Source organism: Bombus terrestris, chromosome 8 (assembly GCF_910591885.1).
Source record: "Bombus terrestris chromosome 8, iyBomTerr1.2, whole genome shotgun sequence".
NCBI lineage: Eukaryota > Metazoa > Arthropoda > Insecta > Hymenoptera > Apidae > Bombus > Bombus terrestris.
This window is the reverse complement of record NC_063276.1, coordinates 4,797,170-4,818,797: the sequence shown is the minus strand read 5'-3', so window position 1 is coordinate 4,818,797 and position 21,628 is coordinate 4,797,170. Positions and strand designations below refer to the sequence as shown.

Here is a 21,628-nt window from a genome sequence, read left to right as displayed (position 1 = left end):
TAACAATGAAAAGAAAGTTCTTGTTTCTAAATCAAAGATTAATTCGAATAAGAATTTCACCTCCTAAACAAGGGTTAATAATATTCGAGCAGAAACGTCTCGTTCTCAAATGCAAAGATTAATTCGAAGAAGAATCCCAGCCCTTGAAGATAGGTTAACGATACTCGAGCAGAAAGATGTTGTGGTTCCCAAATCAGAGATTAATACGAAGAAAGATCTCACTCCTTAAAGGATTAATAGTATTCGAGTATAAAATAAATTCCAGTTCCCAAATGGAAATATTAATCGGAATAGGAATCTCATCATTTAAAGAAGAGTTAACAATAATCGAGTAGAAAGAAATTCTGATTTTCAAGTTAAAGATTAATTCGTATAAAAATCTCATCCTTTAAAGAAGAGTTAAGGATATTCGAGTATAAAATAAATTCCAGTTCCTAAATGGGAATATTAATTGAAATAGGAATCTCACCCTCGAAAAACGAGTTAACAATATTCGAGTAGAAAAGATATTGTTACCAAATCAGAAAATTAATTCGGATAAGAATCTCACTTCCTAAAGGAAGGTTAATAATATTCGTGTAGAAAGGAATCGCATAGGCGAGGTGTAGCTAGAGTCGAGTGACCTGCTGCCCCCGGCCTATCACCCCTTACATCCACCGTTCTCCTCGTGGCACCCTCGTGGCAAACGCCCCTCTCCACCCCCCGCGGCAACGCCCCCTCCATCCCGATGCCCCCGCCGCAAGCCCAGCTTTTTCTCGGGGGTTCATCGATCGCCCCCAATCACCCACACCTGCCATACACACATACACACACACACACACATATACGTACACCATCTTGCCTCTTTCCATCCCTTAAAACCCCGAATGCTTTCTTACCTCGACACTAACTCTTCTATCTTCTTCTTATAACTTTTCTTCCTTTCTCTTTTTCGTTTCCCTTTTCTCCTTTGCTACGACCCAACGAAGTTTTTCTTCTTTATCGGGCTCTTGCCACGTCGCTGAAGCTCTCTTTCTCACTTTTTCTTCTTTCCTGTATCTCGTTACCGTGATTTTTTTTCATAGATAAGTTCTCTAATTACTGGAAATGGATATATTGAGAACAAAGTCGAAGCAAAGTAGGAACAGGATAAAATGTTGACTGCCGATGGTGGTAATTTGAATTCTTCTTTAATCTGTTTGTAATTAGAGTGAGCGACGTGTTAAGGTTGATTTAGATTTGCTTTTAAGAAAGAAAGTAATAACGTCGATAGGAGAAAATTCCAATTGTTGATTTACGCGAGTATCGCTATAACGTCGGAAAATATTATTTTAAGTTGCGAGAAATTAATATACGGATCGAAGAATATTAACAAATGGATTTGTACTTTACAAGAATGAATAGATACACGTTGATGAGTATATCAATAGGAACATCCTCTTTTCATAACTTGTGTTATATCGATCGTGTTGAATGAAATATATTTATTAATATTTAAAAATATTTTTGTTGGAAGCTTGAAACCGAAATTTTAGAGTAAAAATAAATTAGAAGCATCTCATTTGTCACTGTGATTTAATACCTAATATTACGTTATTTTTAATGTTGTAGGAATTATTACTGAAATGTTTGAATTCACATTCGGTGCAGACTTTTGTCGAAAAGCCTTCATTCTCAGCATTCTTTCAGTCCTTTGAACAGCCAAAACGTCGGTTTGCCCTTTATCTCGTGCAAACAGCGAGGTTTCATTTCACGGCTTTGTTCTCCCCTCATCCCTTATTCCATTTCCGGTATCTGGCCGAGCGTGAGTCTACCTTACTTTCCATCGAAATTAGTTTTTCTTCCAGATCGCTCACGCTCATTCTCTCTCGGGGTGAGAAAAACAAATGTTTGTTTGCCTTCTTTCGCTCTTCTTCGCTTTAAACCCGTGAAACTCGTTGCAATTACGAAAATTCTAAAGAGTCCTTATTCACGCTTCTAATATTCCACCCTAATTTACTCTTACGATTTTACAAAATTTTTCTCGAGATCCTTGCAGTTCCAATTTTCAGATATAATTCCTTCTAACAATTCTATAATTTTTTCTTCCTCCCTAAAAAATAATTATGTATAATAGTATCCTCTTTTTCTTAAAGAATTTTATACCGATATTCTACATAGAAGAATTATATTTAAAAATTATATAGACAATCGAATTTGTACATTTGGTCTCTATACATGTTCTTCACACATTGTACCTTCTCTAAAGAACATTTCCACGAATTTCCAAATCTCTATGAAGATTTAGAAGCCTACCAATCTCTATATGGAATTTTCATCCTACTCACGATTCTTAAATTTCACTACTCTATTGTTCATCGACTTTTTAAAATTAACTAGTAAACAATAATTTATTCCAACTTATACAAAAGTATGCTGTCGCGCGTCTAACATTTACTGTCCACGTTTACTGTACACAGAGTCATCTTAAACAATTTTGCAGTCGCGTTATACGAGTGATACCGTATTTCCAGATGAAATATTCCATCGCTAACACCACTTGCCCTCCAAAAGTCTCGCACACGCTTTGATAAATTATTAAAAAAAATTCCTCCCCAAGGAGACATTCTCAGCATCCCAGAACGAAGATCCATCTATTTAGCAATGCCAGGCCGCCATTAGTTTCGCGGGCGTCGTCAAAATTACGATCGATGGGGCTTGTAGAGAGAGCGAGCGATCCCGAAGGGTCACCGGGTCTGATATCGATGAGCCGAATATTAACGTCGGCTGGTCGGTGATGGCAATTGCTGCTAATTAGCGGCACGCATCTTCCTCAATTGAGGCTCGTTTCGGCTGCCACCATCCGCCATCGTGCTTTCAACACGCTGTTCTTCGGCCCACACACGCATTCGGTAAGGTCACGGTCGTCGCGACAAGAGCCTTAGAAATTTCAGCGGCAAAGTATCTACGACCACTCTTGTGCAACTGCTGCCGCTCCATTCCAACCCAATTCCTTTTCTTTCATAAGCTGCTCGCGACCGGCCTGGACGATTTCCAACAGGCCAACCGGAAATTAATTTTCATGGGGGATTCGGAAACGCTGACTGCACAAGGAAATGGAAACGTTATCGGGCTGTTTTTATCCGATAGATGGGAAGAAATATTAATCTCATAGGTTTACATTTTCTTTTACTTTTCTCTACGAAGATATATAACGATTTTATACATTTTCAATATTCGTCTCTTCGATAGAAGAAATAATTGCTTTCGAGGATTTTCCATTAAATCGTTTCCCTTCGACGGAGAACAGAATGGAAAAATTGAAAATCACTTTTAGAGATTTCTTATTCTCTTAATTTATAGATTTCTCGCTCATTTATTTCGCAGTTGTATTTAATAGGTTGTCGGAAAAGTTTCTTTCGTTTTACGAGGAAATAATGGACGTACGAAGTTTTCTCTTTTACATTATTTTCTCGAATTACGTACGATCCATTTTGTTCTGTTGAGATAAACACCGTGTCATTTCACACATTTGGTTTCACGTTTGTATTAAGCTGCACTGTTGTAAAAAACGCATTTGCGAAAGAAAGACACTTTTCGGAAAACCTAATATATTTCCCATTAGCGTTGCCTTTTTCAAACTAATTTTATTTCTTTCTTCTTTTTCAATTATTCCGCGCCGTTTACAAAGTTTCATCAAAGTTATCAAAGTTTTCCATCTTCGATGCCACTGCTACGCGACAGTTAGATTTTCCAAGTTTCCTGCGGCGTTCTTCCTGGAAACGCGCATATGAATTTATATCAATTCGGCGTATGTCACGATGAATTTCCATCGTATACACGCTTGCTATACATTATGCAAGCGTGACGTATAAGACGATCGATTCGAAAAGGCTATCGAAACTGGAACATGATCGCATAAAATCGAACGTGAGAAAGATGAGAAGCGGAAACGCCACGGTACCGTGATAACTCTTCGCGTATACACGTACGTAATACACGTAGAATGTTTGCACGGGCTGTCAGAGTACCGTCATATCACGGATGAGGGTGGTGAATCTACATTTACATACCGGTAAATATCCTGTATCTGTACTACATTTTTCCCCCCTCCCAGTATTGTTAGATATGCAATATGCAAACGATTTTCCAACATATATTACACGTTTTTATTGTCGCTTATCAAGTTGCAGAACTTCATTATCGACGTCCCTTCCGTTGTTGCTGGTTCTGGTCTTTCGACGATCATGGTTCTATCGTTTTGAAATTTCTTTCACCTTCAAATTCATCCACACTATTTATTAAAATTCGTCGAAGCTTTTATCGATTTTCGCTAACCGAAGTTTCATTGTTTTTCTATACAAGTGATTTCATTTTTGTTCTTCCTTTATAATAGCTGTACACAATGACGTAGGATACAGTTTTGATTCAGATTGAATAATTTATTGATAGAATCGTTTGTGTAATAATTTTCACGATATCGTGTCTCGTGTTAATGGTGTCGTAGTTATCAACTGATCATCAGACTGGATCAGCGATTTTCAAGCAGTGTGTCACGAGAATTTTGAAAATATGCAATACTTGACTATAATATTTAATCAGGAGCACTGATCTCATTTCCGTTAGATCGTCAAATGACGACAGCTAAAACAGCAACAATCGTCTGATATGAATGTTCTACTTTGAGCTAAATATAATATATTTTTTGGCCAATTGCAGAATTTTAGTGATTAGTTCACGTGTTAGCTGTATGCCGAAAAACATCCAAGTCGTTGCATTCGACCGAGACTTCTTCTTAAACCACTGGTCGCGTAACGGAGTTATGTGGGTGGGAATTTTCTATGCAAGTGATTTCATTTCTGTTCTTCCTTTATATAGCTGTACATAATGATAGCTGGGAAAATTCTGGAACGACCAAATTTCCACGGACCATTGAAATGAAAAGCGTGAATTTTTCCAAGGATCAGGAAGAATTCACCAAGGTATGAATCGACATAAATAGAAAACACCAATTTCCTAAAAAATCGTTTAAATGGGATGAAATCAGGGCTTAGAACTTCCAACAGTTTGCATAATAGTCTTCAGCACATTTATAATATTGTCCATCCCATATCTATTGCAGAACCACGTCTTTGTCTTTGTAAATATCAATTAACACGAATTAACGTTGAAGATACTCTGTTAAATATCATATGGAATATTCAGTCGAGATTTTCTTTACACAAAAATAAACAAGCACGTTGTTATCTCATCGATATGGAAATTTAGTGTCGTCATCAGCACACTCATTTCATCAATATGCAAATTTAATGTTGTCGTAATAAGCGGTAACAAGCGATAAGAATTATAAACATAACTAGGAATTGTTTAAAATTAAACTTCTTCCATTAATCATCGTTTGATGTTTCATTTATTATACGTAGCTTTTTACATATACAACTGAAGTAGCGTACAATTTTTACAGGCAAGATGGGCTCGCGAATGAAGAACGTTTAAGAAGCATTGCACTATCCATAATCCACGCTAATAGTTACAGATCGTTTATGAATGACGATTGAAGCCTGCGTTAAAAAGCAGAGTGTTAAAGATTCATCTTCTCCTCGTGTTATTAGGGTACTCGAAGCGATATGTCGATCGGAAGAGACGATGAACGAAGAAGAGAAGCGTTGTTCGATCTCTTTCCAGTGAACGGTCCGCGGAAATTCGCTAATTATAGATCGACTAGCGACGAGGCGAACGCGTAGCCGTCGACGGCCGCGCGACGACCACTCGCTTGGACTTGAACCAATCCTGACCTTCCCTGCTGCGTCGTGTCGACCTAGAAAATTGCGTGCGTCGTATCCGTCTCGGCGTGACGGACGCGAGCCATATATAGGGCCGCGTCCCGCCAAATACCGCGACCGGAAGTGCTAAACGGCATGCCGCGCGCTGAACCATACGCCAAATCCCGATTACAAATTTCCAAGATATCTAATTACTCGATCAGAAATTCGAAAGAATTGTATTTTCCATTCAGGATACAAGACACCTGTAATCCTCGTTTCCAAGTTTAAGAGATCTGTAATTTTCGATCGACCATTCGAGAAGTCTCTGACCCTTCGCACGAAGTCCGAGAGATCTGTAATTTCCAATCGTCCATTCAAGAAATTTCTAATCCTTCATTTGAGAAGTTGGAAGAAGTTTGACAGATCTTCAAAAAATCTCTAACACTCTCTGTTAGAATTTTGGGAAACCTTGAACTTCGTATGGTAAATTAAGGGAGTCCTTGTCTCTCGGAATCGAAGATTGGAGAAATTTGTAATAATAGAAATTCCTGATTCAATGATCCGAGAAATCTCCAAATTTCAGTCACCGATCCAAGAAATCTTTGTTTCTCTACCGTGATTGGTTTATGTGTGTCACGAAATGAAACAAGTTGAGGATCACTGCTATATGGTCTTGTTTGCACATATGACACTTCCTGTCAGTGTGCGTGCTTGTCTCCCTGATTCTTTTGAGTCTGTTAGAAATAACCAAATCAGACCAACATTTCTTTTGTTTAATCATCTTCACAGTTTTTTGTTGTACTAGTTTCCCCGAGAAAAGTCCTGTGTGCATATGTAGTACTCATCGTCGTTACTGTGGCACCATATGCGTCGACGTGTGCTCGTTCTCGAGAGTTTCGCTCTCAACGCCCCTTCCTCTTGCACTAGGCAGCCCACGCTCGCGATGAGGCTCCGCAGGTGGCCGGATGCCTCGAAAACGGCGCGATTCTAACGCTTCACCCTCGATAAACTCGAGTCTTCGTGAAATCGCGCTTTAATCTCGTTGCTTCCAACTGACATTTCCTGAATCGTTTTGGAGATCGTTGCCAAAGATCCGTTGAGGCCGATTGCTTGAAATAAATTGCTTTCTTCGAATATTTTGGTGTAGAAATATAATGCGTTTTATTTTTCATAATTACATTAATTTATTAAGACAACGAATTGGTTCTCAAAATGATTTGGTATTCTAGAATCTTGTAATAAACGATAACTTAATGTCTTCTTCTTGAATTATACAGATAACAAGTAATATTTTTGCAACTTAATAATAACGTTGTCAAACAATTTACGAGGTGAATAAATTTGACTTATCAGCAGGATGTATATAATAAATAAAATTGTAGAAATTAATCTGTATCATTCTTTGTTTATTTAAAGTTTATCCAACAATCTCCTTCGTAATACTCGAGTTTACAAATATCTCATTGTGTCTCTAATCTCGGAAGGAAAAAGGTGGGAATATTTGTAAAGGGAGAGGAGTTATTTTAAGCGACAGTCACGTTAAAAATAGCCTGAAAACCGCAGGACAATTTGAGAGACGCGTCGAATTTCTCTTTTTGCGCTTTTTATCCTTCCTCCTTCTTAAAATAAATATGGAGTAACAGAACTTAAGGAATTATCGAGTACGAGCTTTCGATTTGCGTTTCTAGGTTAGTGTAATATTTATCATAGCAAAGTATGAAGAATGGAAGTCTTTATGATACGTATTATCATTTTACGATAGTGTCACAGTATCGTATGCAGTATCATATGTATTCGATTTTATAGGAAGTTTTTTTCATATTGATTGAAGTATGAATTACAATAACATTGTTATACCGGAAGTCTTGGTTGTAACCAACAATACGTAAAGTTTTGCGCGAAAATGTCATTTCACCATAACATTCGACTTCTGGCACGGTCGTTTAGCATCGAACGTTAGAAAAATCTAGCGCTGTTTCAGCCCACGTGGTTTCCAGCTAGGCTAATAAAGTACCGGTAATAGAGCTGGCCACCCCGCTACGTTCTTTCAAATACTATTTCTGAGAACTCATTGTTTTCTGGCTTGCTGTTATCGTGTCAAGGTAATCATCGTGTACACGAACGCGATGACACGATAAAAATGGAAAAATAATGATATACACGAAACAATCAGTTACGATATACAGAAGGAAAGATCAATAGCGATATACAAATAATTTAGTTTGTTATACGAGTGAAAAGTTCATCTTACAAAGTTAAAGAGTAAGACATAGTCGAAGGAATATATAGTTACACAATAATAAGTCATAAATAATGTATTTGATTACATAACAAAGATAAATAGGAAAAGGAAATACGTATTTAGATTAGGTTACGTTTGTGTCTCAATTTGTCGTATCAATATGACCAAAACATTATTTTTATGTTTTACTTCAAGATCGTTGAGTTTCGCTCATAAATATATCCGCGTATTGAATTTACACCCCATGGAAAGTGGAGGGAGCTTTTTCAATTTACTTTTGCTCTTATTTCACTTTTACTTTCGTCGAGCGTTTCAATTTGACGCTGCAGAGGCTGTAACGAGGATTTCGATATCGTTGCGTTGGTGGAGAGCACGGATAATGAATATAAAGCAGCAGAGCTGAGGAAATGTGGGGAAATTATGCCTCTGTTCTTTTCTTTATTTGCCTAAGCGGCTGCACTGCAATTTGGGGAAAAGAATAAATGCAGATTAAAGCTACGCGTGGAAACGAAATCGGGCTGGTACGTTTAAAATATTATCTATAGGAAAGAGGGGAGCTAACATGAAGTGAATAGGTGTAAAAATAACTTTCGTTTCAAGAAGAAATGACTAGCATAATGGTAAGCATATTTCAATGATTAAAAAGACTTCATTATCTTCTTTGAATGTTGTTGAACTATGAATAATATGAGACAAAATTTTGATCATTACATTGTCCTTGCAATTAGTTGCTAGGTTGATTGCTATTAATTACCAGATATTGTTTGTTTCAATTACGCCAGATCAAATTCTTATTTCAAAATTCTTGTACTCAAATCCCTCATAACCTATTAAACATAATCACGAGTCAAATCACGTAGCATAATCCCAATGAACATTGTGCAACAGTAAAACTGAGATCTTGATTCGTAGAAATTGAATGACCATCATTTCTAACCTCCCTGCTGCGAATCCGGCCGTATCCAGCGTGCAATAACTGGTAGACGAGAACGTAAAGTAAGACGAACAACTTACTTCTCGATGTTTCGTACATTCGCGACATCTCGCTATTAGAGCGAATGTCAGTTTCGAAGGATGTGTTTCGAGGTTATGTCTACCGTACTGTAACGTTCTGCAAAGAACGCTGCGACACGCAGAGGACGATTGAAGGACCTCGTGACTTACGTAAAACCCTTCGCGCTCGATCGAATTTCCTGGCCACCCGGCGACGGCATATACGACCGTGTGCGCCTATTACGCCGCTTTTACGACCTACTCGTAAACGTCCGGGCCCGCGAAATTGATAGACCACTACGTTACACGCACGTACACACTTGCACACGCGATAGCCACATCGTGGCAGCACGCTCGATGTCTTCTTCCTACTGGCCACGCCGCAATTTTCGATTTCTTTAGTACAAGATCGATAACCAATCGGACAATCGATTTTTTTTAATGAATCGAATCCGACTCGTGACAAACATGGCGACTGAAATGACATTTCGCGTTGCAACAAAAGTTCTTGTGGAAATGTTATATGGATAGATGTTTATTTTATGCATTCTTCGAATGATATTTAAAGAAATATGTATTATATCACTTTCTTAACCTATCATTTTATTATTACTGAAATAGCGTTTCGTGTTGCAAAAGTTCTCACGGAGGTATTACATAGTTCAATATTAGTAGTTATTTATTTTCCCATTTCAAATAATCTCGAAAGAGATTTTAAGTTACAAAATCTGGTGATCCATGTAAAATATTTTAGCAGATTCTTCTTAACTTATCGTTCCTACTATACAAGCGAAAAAGAGGTATATCTCGATTAGAGAACCGATAATCAATAGGACAATCGACTTTTTTAATGGGTCGAATCCAACTCCCAACAAACATGGCGACTGTTGCAAAGTTCCTGTGGAGATGTTAAATGAATAGATATTCATTTTATGTATTCGTCGCATGATATTTGAAGAGATATGTGTTTTATCAGTTTCTTAATCTGTCATTTCTATCGATTTCTTAATGTGCCATTTCCATCGGTCTCTTAATCTGTCATTTTATTTTTAATGAAATATCGTTTCATATTGCAAAAGTTCTTGCGGACGTGTTGCATAGTTCGTGTTATTTGTTGTTTCTAATTTTAAATTATTTTCAAAGAGAGTTTAAGCTACAAAATTCTGATGCTTCATATAAAACTTTTTAACAGTTTCTCCTTAACTTGGCGTTTTTACTATACAAGCGAAAAAGGGATGTATCTCGAATACATGGTCGATAACCAATAGAACAATCGATTTTTTGAATAGGTCGAATTCGATTTGTAACAAACATGGCGACTGAAATAGCGTTTCGTGTTGCAATAAAAGTTCTTGTGGAAGTGTTACTGGTGGGTAGATGTTGTTTGTTTTGTTATTTCGAACGATATTTAAAAAGAGATTAAGATTTCTTGTTAATCCGTCAATTTTATCATGCAAACAAGAAAGAAGTGAATCATGTAAGAAGAATTATGGTGGTAGCTGTCATCTGGTTTAAGGTAATTTGTTTTTTATGTTATAATAGACGATATGACGTGATCTTTAGATCAATTACATTGAAACCAAATTTGCGACAAAACAGTGTGAGAGAAAATTCTAATACTTCATGTAAGATATTCTGCTCATTTCATGTTAATCATATATACTACAGATATACATTATAATATCGAATCGAAATTTAAATAGAAACGAAAAACGAAAATTTCGTTGAGAAATATTGTAACAGTTGATGCAAAATATTCCGTCAATGCCTCGTTAATCTGTTAGCTTTATCACACAAACGAAAATTTCGTTTGCCAAGGGGGAAGAACTGTGTCATCGATGACAGCATCATACATCCGACAACGTTACAATGAAGCTCACGAAAATGAGACAACATGAAAGTCGAGTATCGTAAAAAGCGCGTAATCATTTCAACCGGCCAATTCTGTGAGCGACTGATGATTTTACGAGCGAGACGCGACTCCAGACGCCGGCCAGACGCGAATGGTTCAGCGCGAGTAAATCTAACCTCGCCTACGCGAGCTGAAACGGCGCCGGTGTCGCACCGAGTAAAAATTATTTGCTACTAGTAGTCGACTACCGTTGCCTGATTTAAAAATACGACGTACCAACTGACCAATTTCGTGACATGGACCACCCAGTATTTTTCATGGGAATATATATGTAACAGTGTTACGATATAAAATTTCCCATTATGATCATTATGATTATTCTTCGCGCCTTTCTTTCTATTCTTTAACCGAATATTTGGAACTTTTAAATTGCTTCGTGGTTACTTTAATTGTTTATAACACACATCAAGTTTATTATTAATAATAAAATTAATAAAATATAGATAGAATTTACTGAATTTATTATCAGTCATAGAATATATTAGATATATGTAGATGGGATTGCTATAAGTAATATTCTTAATTAATCAAAATAATTTTGATATTCCTATTTTTATCGATAAATATTCAAATCTATTCAAATATTTTTATTTCGTTATCTATTAATAACAGTTCAAGAAAGCATTTTAACCAACGAAAGAACACGGAGTTGCAAATTTTAATTTTAAACTTTACTTACATTGCGTACGACGAGGAGTACGTGTAATTGAATTATTAAAATTCGTTACAAATAATTCATCGACATTAATCCGACAATTAATTAGATAATAATACAAATTATATATGGAGTCGAGTATAATGCCAGAAATTATAAAAAATCACCGATATCCTAATCGTTCAATAATAATTATCGAGTGGCCCATAGCGGTCGCACGCGCGCGAAATTTAAATCCGCCAGACGTTCCGTGGTAAGAAGACAAATAAAAAAAGGTTGAAGAGATGACGGGGAAGCGAATGAAGTGGCAGACGACGCGGACGACAAGAAGGGAATTGTAAAGTCGTCATAATTGATTGCATCTTTTGCGAGTAGAGAGGTGAGGCCCGAAGAGGAGGCTGAAAGGAAGAAGACAGTGGAAGAGGGCGAGTGGCTCTCTAGCTGATACAAGAGCCGTTGACATTACCACGTTGCTCCTCGTCGCGAAACCACGCGCCACCCACCCAGCACCGTGATTTTTATTCCGGCTGGCAATAAACAGATCCATCGTGACTCTTTCTTTTTTCTTTTTCTTTCACTGTTTTATGGTCTTCTCCTCTTATTCTTTTTCGTTTTACTCTTCTAGAAGGATTGTTCCTCGACGACTGAAGGATTTTATCGATGAAAAGTGTGGTGAAAAACGCTTTATTTGAAATAATTAGAGTATCTCTGCTTATTTGATTATTTAATACATAGTGTTTTATCCGTTTTAAGTTGTATGCACTTTGCTTCTAAATCGACACTAATGTCTGCTCTTCTATTCTTCGTAATAATTTCCTTATTCTTATTGGTCACATTGTATTCGATATACTAATGCATTTCACAAATTTAATATTTAACAAACACTTGAATATGGTATAAGGAAATAAACGAAAAGTTGTACGACCTAGATCGACGATGAAAGCATTAGAGGGCATAAAATTTTCGAAAGAAATTGCCCACGCCGAAACCAATTTCTATAAATTTTCGCAAAATCATTATTTCAATTGGTGACGGGGTGCAGCTTAAAATAGTCTCGTCGAACGCTATTTCGATGTATATATATTTCCACCGATTTTCATCCAACAACGTCCGCCGAGGTGAAACACGACGACCGCTGCCTTCGAACGTGCGAATGTCTTCGTGGCGTCGCATCAAGGACGGTTCGTCTCGTTCGAAGTATCTTCGTGAGACGAATTTCTGGAACGTTGTCTCGGTACAATCGCGCGAAAACAAGAATTTTTCTACTCCCAACGATCGACACTTACCAACGCGACATGTTCGTCTTAACACATTCACTGCTACTAAAATACCTATTCTTGGAATTGCATTCTTTTTTGCACCAGAAATGTCTTCATTTTAAGTAACCATCTTTGCTTTAGCACTGTCCGCTGCTTTTACTATGTTATTTCTCCAAGACGTGCAAAAATTAAACATACAAATGTTAAACAATAAAATACAAACAGTTTGAATATTCATACCTGTAGCTATCTCGAAGAATTGGATATTAATAATCCACTTCGATATAATATTCTATACGCCTAAGATATTGAGAGAATTTTTCAAAAATTCGTTTTGTTAAACCCTCTGGGTAGTGTACTCCTTTAAATAATTAGATCGACGCAACGTACATCTTAAAAATTAATAATTCCCTAGATCACGAACGACAGAAATCACTAGATTTAGATATTCAGAAAATGACATGTACTTACAAACGACAGAAATTACTAGATGCGACATTCAAAAGATAATACCTTCAAATGATAAACGTTTAGTTTACGAGTATTTACCTTGCCTCGTCAAGATTCTGTAATACAAGAACCTTAATCAAAGTCGACAAAGCCGCGATAATATCGGTAGCCTTGACATTCGTATCGTTTTACCTTATTATGGCCGACTAAAGGAATCGTTGGAACTCGTTGGAAGTTTTTTAACGCGGAACCCTTCGGAGAAATGGTTATGATTGATGTCAAACACACAACAATCACCCTGGGGGATCGACGATCTCGTTTCACCAGCGACCTCGACTCATCAAGGACGATCCATATCGTGGTAATAGACGCGAAGGTTTTTCGAGATTTTCGCATCCTGGAAGAAAACAAAATACAAGATGAATCGACAGGATCCACCGAGAAAATGGGAGCATCCTCGTCAACCACAATTTTCCATCGAGTTCTTCTTCTTACTGTCAAGGTCGAGGTAGCTTGTTTCAACGAGGACAGATGATTGTCGGGTATTGTGGATGGGATCTGACGACTACTGGGAAAATCTTCGCGAAGGGACGCCAGATTGTCGCGGTTGTTATTCGAATTATCATACATTTATTAGATGAGGTTCCTCTCATGGAATTATAACGTTTGAAGGTTAGGTTTGCATGTAACGGGTGAATAGATGTCACAGTATTATTCGAGTTTGTTTTTAATTATTAAGAATGATTTCGTTTGAAAATATTTGACTAGTACTTCGAAGTGTATTCAATGACGAATTATAGTTACTCTAGTCTCATTTACAAAGATTGTAGGTTAGGTTCGCATGCAATGTAGACGATTGGATGTTTTAGAATTATTTAAGTTTCCCCTTTATTATTAAAGACCACTTTGAAGAATTTTGCTAGGAATTTTGAAATGTCCTTAGTGAGCAGTTATAATTATTCCACTCTCATTACTTTGTTACTTTGGCTTGTTCCCTACGCTTCAGTTTACCTTTTTATTATTTCCTTAAATTCTATATAAATAGAAAACGTTATCCTCTTCTAATATTTCAAGAACTCACTGACAGTATAGATTCGAAGAAGAAGATTTAAAGAATACTGCCAATTTCGTCGCTTCTTTAACATAACAATTTGCATCTAACATTTGCTGGAATCATCCAAAAATCTAAAAGAAACGAAAGCACACAGACTCTCAGGTGATGTGTGGCGAAAGGAGGGAGAGGCCGGTACGAAGGAAGATGGCCGCTAGGCAAATTACGGTCGAACGAAAGCGAATGCAATTACGGGGGCCGTGGAAACGGGAAATAATGAATTCAAGCCCCGTTCCTACCGTGTGCTCCCGGGGGATTACCGTGTTGGCCGTACGATTCGAGGAAAGAGGGAAGGTGAGGATTATTCCGGCCTGCAAAGAGAATCTAGAAGCTATGACCTACTTCAATTTGCCTTCTCCACATTCGTAGGCACTCCACGTTCTTGACTTTCGTCGTAGTCGTTGGTTGTCGTTCGCCTTGTTCCTCTGTTCTTTCCTTCTTCCTTTCCCCGCGGCACTCGCGGCCATTTGCCATCACGAAAGAAGAGAAAACTTTCAACAGAAAGAGATAGAAGAAGAAAAAAGAGACGATGGCATCGAATAAATTCGAGGGAACATTATTTTTGGCTCCCAGTTTCTCTTCGCTTAGTTGAAACTCTCTTTTCGCCGATTGTTGCTTTTAGGCTTGAGGGCTTGCTATATATGCGTTTGATAAATTGAACTCAATCCTCGTCCTTGTCGGCGTTTTCGGTCTACATACTTTAAACTGTTTTTCTCGGGATTCTTATGGGGTGTCTGGAAGTTGTACCGCGGGGTTCCTTAAAATAGCCGAATTTATCTTGTTTCGAGTAAATTGTTGACAGATGTCGGGGACATTCGTTCGAATATCCGAATCTAATTTGTTTTCGTGTTTTTCTTTACGTGGAAAGGAAAGTTCCAGGTTGGCTTTGGAAAATATGCCAACCTACTGCGTTGCTTCGGGCAATTTCGAGTTTTATTTTCTTCTTTAGAAAATTATTCCTTCGGTGCGAGGAAAATACGAAAAGATTGTGGAATAATTAGGAAATTATTATTGAGATACAAAATATTTGCGACAGGGTTAGGTTTGTTTGTTTGGTGGTTAGCGGAAACGTCTAATTTATTCGAATTCCGTAGGTAATACCTCCCGCGAGGCAGGTGTTGCAAAAGGAGATCTCGTAGCAACACCTGGCGCCCCATACATTCCCCATATGACAACTTCTCCCCATCCGTTTACCGCTAAATATAACAGGAACTAACATTTCTGCCTCGTTAGAACTCTAATTACGAGGAAGACTCTTATGTCTTGCTGGAAGGTAAATAAAATTTTCGGCTACCATAATTTGGCCATGTTAGTCCTTAAATCAGGGTGTACGAGTACTTCTATAAATAAAAGCTTTTAAAGCGGGTGCTAGAGGTGAAATATTATTTTGCAAGGTCGGTAGAATAATCATTTCTATTTAAATCAGCAGAACATCAACAATACATACCACGTGTGTAACTTGTATCCTACGTATATATTTTGTCTGGGTCCTTTTTAGAGCCAAGATTCATCGTGCTCATATAAGATTTATTATTTTCTCTTTATTATATTACTTCTAGAATTCTTTGAAAGTATTCTCCGACGGCCAGGCTTTTTATATATTTTGCAGGCTTCTTCGTCACAAGTTGCTAATTTTGTTCGCAAATATTTATTCACAAGTATCCACTTGTTTTTCGTTTATAGATTCTCTAATCCATTGTGTTACACGCGATCGCAAATTAAATAAGAAGACGATAAGTTATCTTGACGATGATAGTAAACCGATAAAACTGCGGAATTCGTTGATTTAATGTTTCGAAGAGAAGAAGAGTAAGAAGCCAAGATGAAAGAGAAATAAATACACGTATAAGGGTGTAAATTTGTCCTCGATCAATTATCCTCGCTATCGACTGTTACAACGAGGACAAAAAAGAGAATTCCATTGGCGTAACCGTGACCGGTACCACGGAAACAGCTTCAGTCTGGCTGGAACCGCTGCAGCCGCAACAATTGCACAACGACTGATACGGCAAAATTGTTTTCGACGCCGTTTTTCAAGAGAAGATGCCCTAAAATCCGACAACGATCGGTCGCGTTCAACCTGCATCGCTCGAGGAAGTAGGTTGATAGTGCGGAAACGAGGACGAGTCCTGCAGGAGGCTGCATCCGCAACGGAAGAATCGTAATTGCGGCAAAGGAACGAGGTACATTGCGACATTGATGGATGATGTAACGTAAAATCGCTCGTAATAGGGAATTTTTCGTTTTTCTCTGCTATCCCGAGGATATGATAAATTTTTGCTGCATTCATCGTTCTACAATAGCCAGCAAAGTAGTCAGCAGGATAGAACCACATATATTCGATAAAATAACAATATTCACGATGCAGAGATTAAAATATATAACGTAAAGTTACTTGTAACAGAGAATTTTAGTTTTTCATGATATCTGAATAAGTAAAATATATCTGATAGACATATGTCCTAGATAAATTAGTTTTCGAATTACGAATGATCGAAGAAAATGTTCCAAGTGTCCGCCTCGTGTCTCAACGCGGCTTACTGTACGTCTGAACATTGAGTTTCGTACTCGCTCGAAAGTACCAGGTATTCTCCGAGTAGCCTAATGTCTATTTTGTATCCCTTCTCATGAATCGTGTACACTGTTCGCTTACGTTGAACACACGATGGATCTTGAATGACCCAAAAAAGACCTAATAGATTTAGATCATGATAGCCATGCAATGGTCCCATCTCTCCCTGTTAAGGGATGTTCTTACTGCCAAAGGGAAACGAGACGGAAACTTTAAACGCTTTTTCTTTACGCATCCGTAACAGGAAAATTAAGGTACGCAGGACGTATGTCCGTTGGACGTTTTCTGCTTATTTTCAGTGTGTAGATCCATCCCATGAAGAATGGCTATGCATTTACCGTATGGCTGGCACGGTATCGTTTTCTATGCCACTCGAACGCGCCTAGAACAGCTTGCTATATTTCTTGCATGAAGTATAGAAGAGATAATAGATCTGTGAAAGGGTATTTCAGCGAGTGAAAGATACGGGCGGCCGGGTTGTGTCCGGATTTTGCCGAGTTCACTGGCGCAATGCGGGGCGGCCAGACAACATGGCGCACCCTTCCCCGGCGCGTTGAATCACACGTACGCAGCCGCATACAAACATGTACATAAGCATCCAGTTGGTTTTCAGTCACCGTACATTGTCGATTGGTTTTTGGATTGTTCGAGCAACAACCGATTGTCAAACGCGTTGACGTCTTGCGTCGCTCCGTTTGCGAAGTTTCAGTTGTAAGACTCTCGAATACGCTTAACGGGCCATTTATTAACTAAAAATTTCTATAATTATAGAATTAATAATTCGTGCAGTTAATCAATTGTAATCAATTGTAGTTAAGCCGATTTTAGTCTTTGTACATGAGATATGATGATGTATATGTATCTATTTATTTCAGCCAAATGGCCCAGGAATTGGACTTGGTTTTGCATATCTATGAACATAAAAACTTACGGCTAAACTTACGGATAACTACGTTCACATCAACTATATCGATTCTTTCGTTACCCCTTCGTTTCGTTTTTAAATACTGCACTTGGAACGACCAAACCAGTCAAAATGATCCAGTCAGAATCAACCCTTGTAATTGTTAAAAATATGAAGGGATTTTTACCAAGTTAACGTTGAATTTTATCGATACATATATATATTTTTTTATCATATCTCTATACTTATAACTATAAGTAGTCTTATAATCTTTTATGTATAACATATTTTTATGTCCCGATTTTGCCTTTTAAAGAAATGTTAATACAGACAAATTAATTACAGCTAACTATCGTTTAAATTATCTGAAAAAGAGAGAAGAAAAAGACACTAAAAGAAAGTTCTTTTATCACACTTTTACATGTTATACTGCTAAGGAAATTATTTTATTATACTTTTACAAGTTCTTGCAGACAGTAGATATAATAGGTGCTTATAAAATGTCTGAGGAGAAATGGTGCAGAATAAATTTCCTTTTTGGAAGGTTTCTCAAGAGTCTCGGGAGCTATCATTATTATGATCGACGATCTAATGTAATCCGTGATCACGAGTGCCAGGGGATCCAGCTTTACGCACCGTTACCTCTCGAGTACTTTTTTCTCCTTGGCACGTGCCTGATGGGACCCTTCATTCCCTTCCTGTCACGAATCCTCTTCCTTACGCGCCACTGTAATTCGGAACAGGTGTTAAGTCCCTGTAAAACGGGTTACTCACGCGTATTAATTGGCCTCTCCTCCGCTCACGGCGAGTCAACACTGCTACGTGATACGAAACTCCAATTTCGTATTATGTAGTCTGGTGTATCATTATTTCTATTAGCGTTACAGAGATTTTTGTCAAACTATGACAGGAAAAGAACAGGTTTTGTTTACTCGAATTATAAAATAACTAAAAAAGAGAGGGAACCCTCTAGACCCTAACGTCTAAAAGTGTAGTTGCCATTTTATAGGAACAGATATTATTAGATGAACAGATATTATTATTATATTATTAGATTATTAAGACAAAGGATATTTCTATATCACGGTATGTAATATTTTTTAAGCCACAAGGAGGATGGAAAAACACACGTTTGGCCCTAGAATGAAGTAAAAGGACGATTTTGATAACATGGGAATGTTACAACTGTTTCCATGCAGTAAGATGGAAACTATTCGTTTCTCTGCAATTCTCATCTTGCAATTAGGCTGAGGAATTTTACGGGCAATTTAAATGCAAAAAGAATGTACAAGGTGCAGATACATAACGATCATTCACATAGATAGGTGCAGAAAATCTGTCTGATGAAATTTATATTATTTTCCATTAAACAAATGATTTCTGTTTAAAACTCTTTTGCCATTTAAGTTCCACATAATTCGTCCCTCGGCTGGAAATATGTACAAGTACCTCAAATACATCTGAAAACCACGAGGATGAGAACTCTTATGAAAAAAATCAGCGACTTACATTCCGAGGTTCAAACGCGAAACGGATTTCAGGTTAGGTGGCGAACAAAATTCGCGAGGAGTAGCGTGAAAAATTGAAGAACGCCACTCCGCGTCCAATTCGAGTGCCACTACCCTAAGCCTGGGTCAAGGTCGAGGTAATTGGTTAACACGGGTGTTCGTGATGAAAAGGATTCGAACTGCTCTCGATAATTGCGCGCACAGGTCTTTTCAGCCTCGCAGCAAACAAATTTTCTCGTTAAAAATCTCGTCGGTATGGATATATGCGCGCGTGTAAAAGAAACGAACGAGAAACTCGATTTTTACCAGAAGCGAATTATCTTGAAACCAGTTCAATCGTTCGCTGCATAATTTTCAACTTTTCTGTCATTTCTAATTACACTTGGACAGATATTTATGTAAGCTCAAATTTTTATGAATACAAATGAAAAAATAGAATCGAAATTGTGATCGTCTAAACGTTATAATAAACATCTTATTTTCAATATATTTAATCATTATCAATTTCAATCTGTTGACACGATAAACACGCGTCACAATTAATTGTATATGTCTTTCGTTCGTGTGGAAAATTTCTACTTCTGACCATTACGTAAGTTATCACTCCAACTCTTCAACTATGATTATATTAGAATTTAAGTTCGAATTAAAATAAATATTAGAAATTGCAATCATTATTGTACAACATGTACGACAATTTTATTATAGTCAATTCAACTAATAACCGTCAATCGATTAACGTTACTTCGTTATGTGTAATAATCGTGAAATATTTATGATATTTTAGTAATTCACGATGCAACTCATCGAGTATCCTTAGTTCAAGTTCGCCAATTGAAAACAAGCCATTACGATTTCACGCTGACACTTTTAGCACATCAGGGTTAATTCGGTCTCGTTGAACATTTTCTGTGAACGTAACCACCGTGGGGCGGCATTGATTATTGAAGGGACAGGTTTGTCGATTATTTAAAGGGCGAGTCGCAGTGGCTTCGTCCTCGAGTGTCTCATCGACTGTCCTCAATCAACTCTGAAGTGTGTAACATCGACTATGATTGACAGCTAATAGAAACGGCAGGATCAAATAAAATAAAGACTATTTAATTGTCGTTGCTCGAATGTAAAATTCATATGACGAATGTTGAAAGAAGATTTGTGATCTTTGAAAGTTAGATTGATGTACGTAGATTAAACAGAAGGTAGAGGAATGACGTTCTTTTCAGAACTTGCTTTATTTTATGTCTGTCAGTGATGAGTCTTTCATTGATTTTTATCGGGGCAATTTACTTGGAAACGGGCCTTAATACTTGAACACGCTGTTTTCTCTTGAATTGTTTAGTAGATTTATGAAATGTATATCAAGGGAAAGTAGAATGTGTCACAAGAAACAGAATATTCAAATAAGTCTCTTGGATGGCTATATGTCACTCAATCATACAGTTTATTTTGCTTCACGTTTTAAGGCTTCGATATTTACCTTCATTTTATAAACTTCTTTCGCTATACCCTAGAGGGCAAGAAAATATTTACGTGGCTGCCATCACTAAGAAAAAGTATCATTAATCCCTAGAAGCTTTTATCCTACCAGGATAAAACTTTAACGCTATCCATCTAATGGGAGTCTCGTTGATTTATCGAGGTTTAGATAGTATCATCTGTAACGAAACTCTACTCTTTCCGAATTTGATCTTGAAATACAAAAAATGCCTAACTCTGTGTAATCTCCAAAGCCAGAACACGCGTAATATCCAGTTCGACTAAAAGCTTTGTAGAAACGATTTCCGATCTTACAAGGTGATTTCCATCAATCTACCAAAATTCAGATTAAACAAAATTCTACACTTAAAAAAATTCTTCCCTTCAATCATAAACAAATGTAAAGGAGAAAATGGATGTAAGTCACCCTAACTCCCAGAAAGTCTTGCCTCTATCAAAAATCTTGCAGGACATAACCTCTAATGCTATGAGCTCACCGGGGATTCCCAACAATTTGGCAAAATTAAGAAAGCCTCGTTTCAGAGAAAATTCTACAAATCCTTCGCTTCCTTCCTACCTTATGAATAAAATGGAAGACAGACAAAGAAACCTAATTCTCTTTAACCTTAAGGAAGCCTCGTTTCTACCAAAAATCTGCCAGAAAATAATCTCTGCCACTATGCATCCACCGGGGATTCCCGCTGATCCGCCGAAATTCAGGCAGCGCCGCCCCAAATGAAACGAAACGAAGCGGGCTAACGAACATACGGCGGTTCCAGGAGGAGCGTCAGAGCGTCACAGGAGGGGTGTGGACACGCGGCAC

At 37.6% G+C, this 21,628-nt stretch overlaps 1 protein-coding gene and 1 long non-coding RNA gene across 5 annotated transcripts in view; one reads left to right on the top strand and one right to left on the bottom strand.

Annotated features, from left to right (window-relative positions):
• Positions 1-21,628, top strand: part of LOC100649734 (protein kinase C-binding protein NELL1) — an 88,587-nt gene that overhangs the window by 20,584 nt on the left and 46,375 nt on the right. The window lies entirely within an intron of this gene.
• Positions 5,350-9,329, bottom strand: LOC125385551. The gene is made up of 2 exons (XR_007224961.1): positions 8,720-9,329; positions 5,350-8,424 (listed from the first exon to the last, which is right to left on the bottom strand). It is a non-coding gene; the product is annotated as an uncharacterized LOC125385551 (long non-coding RNA).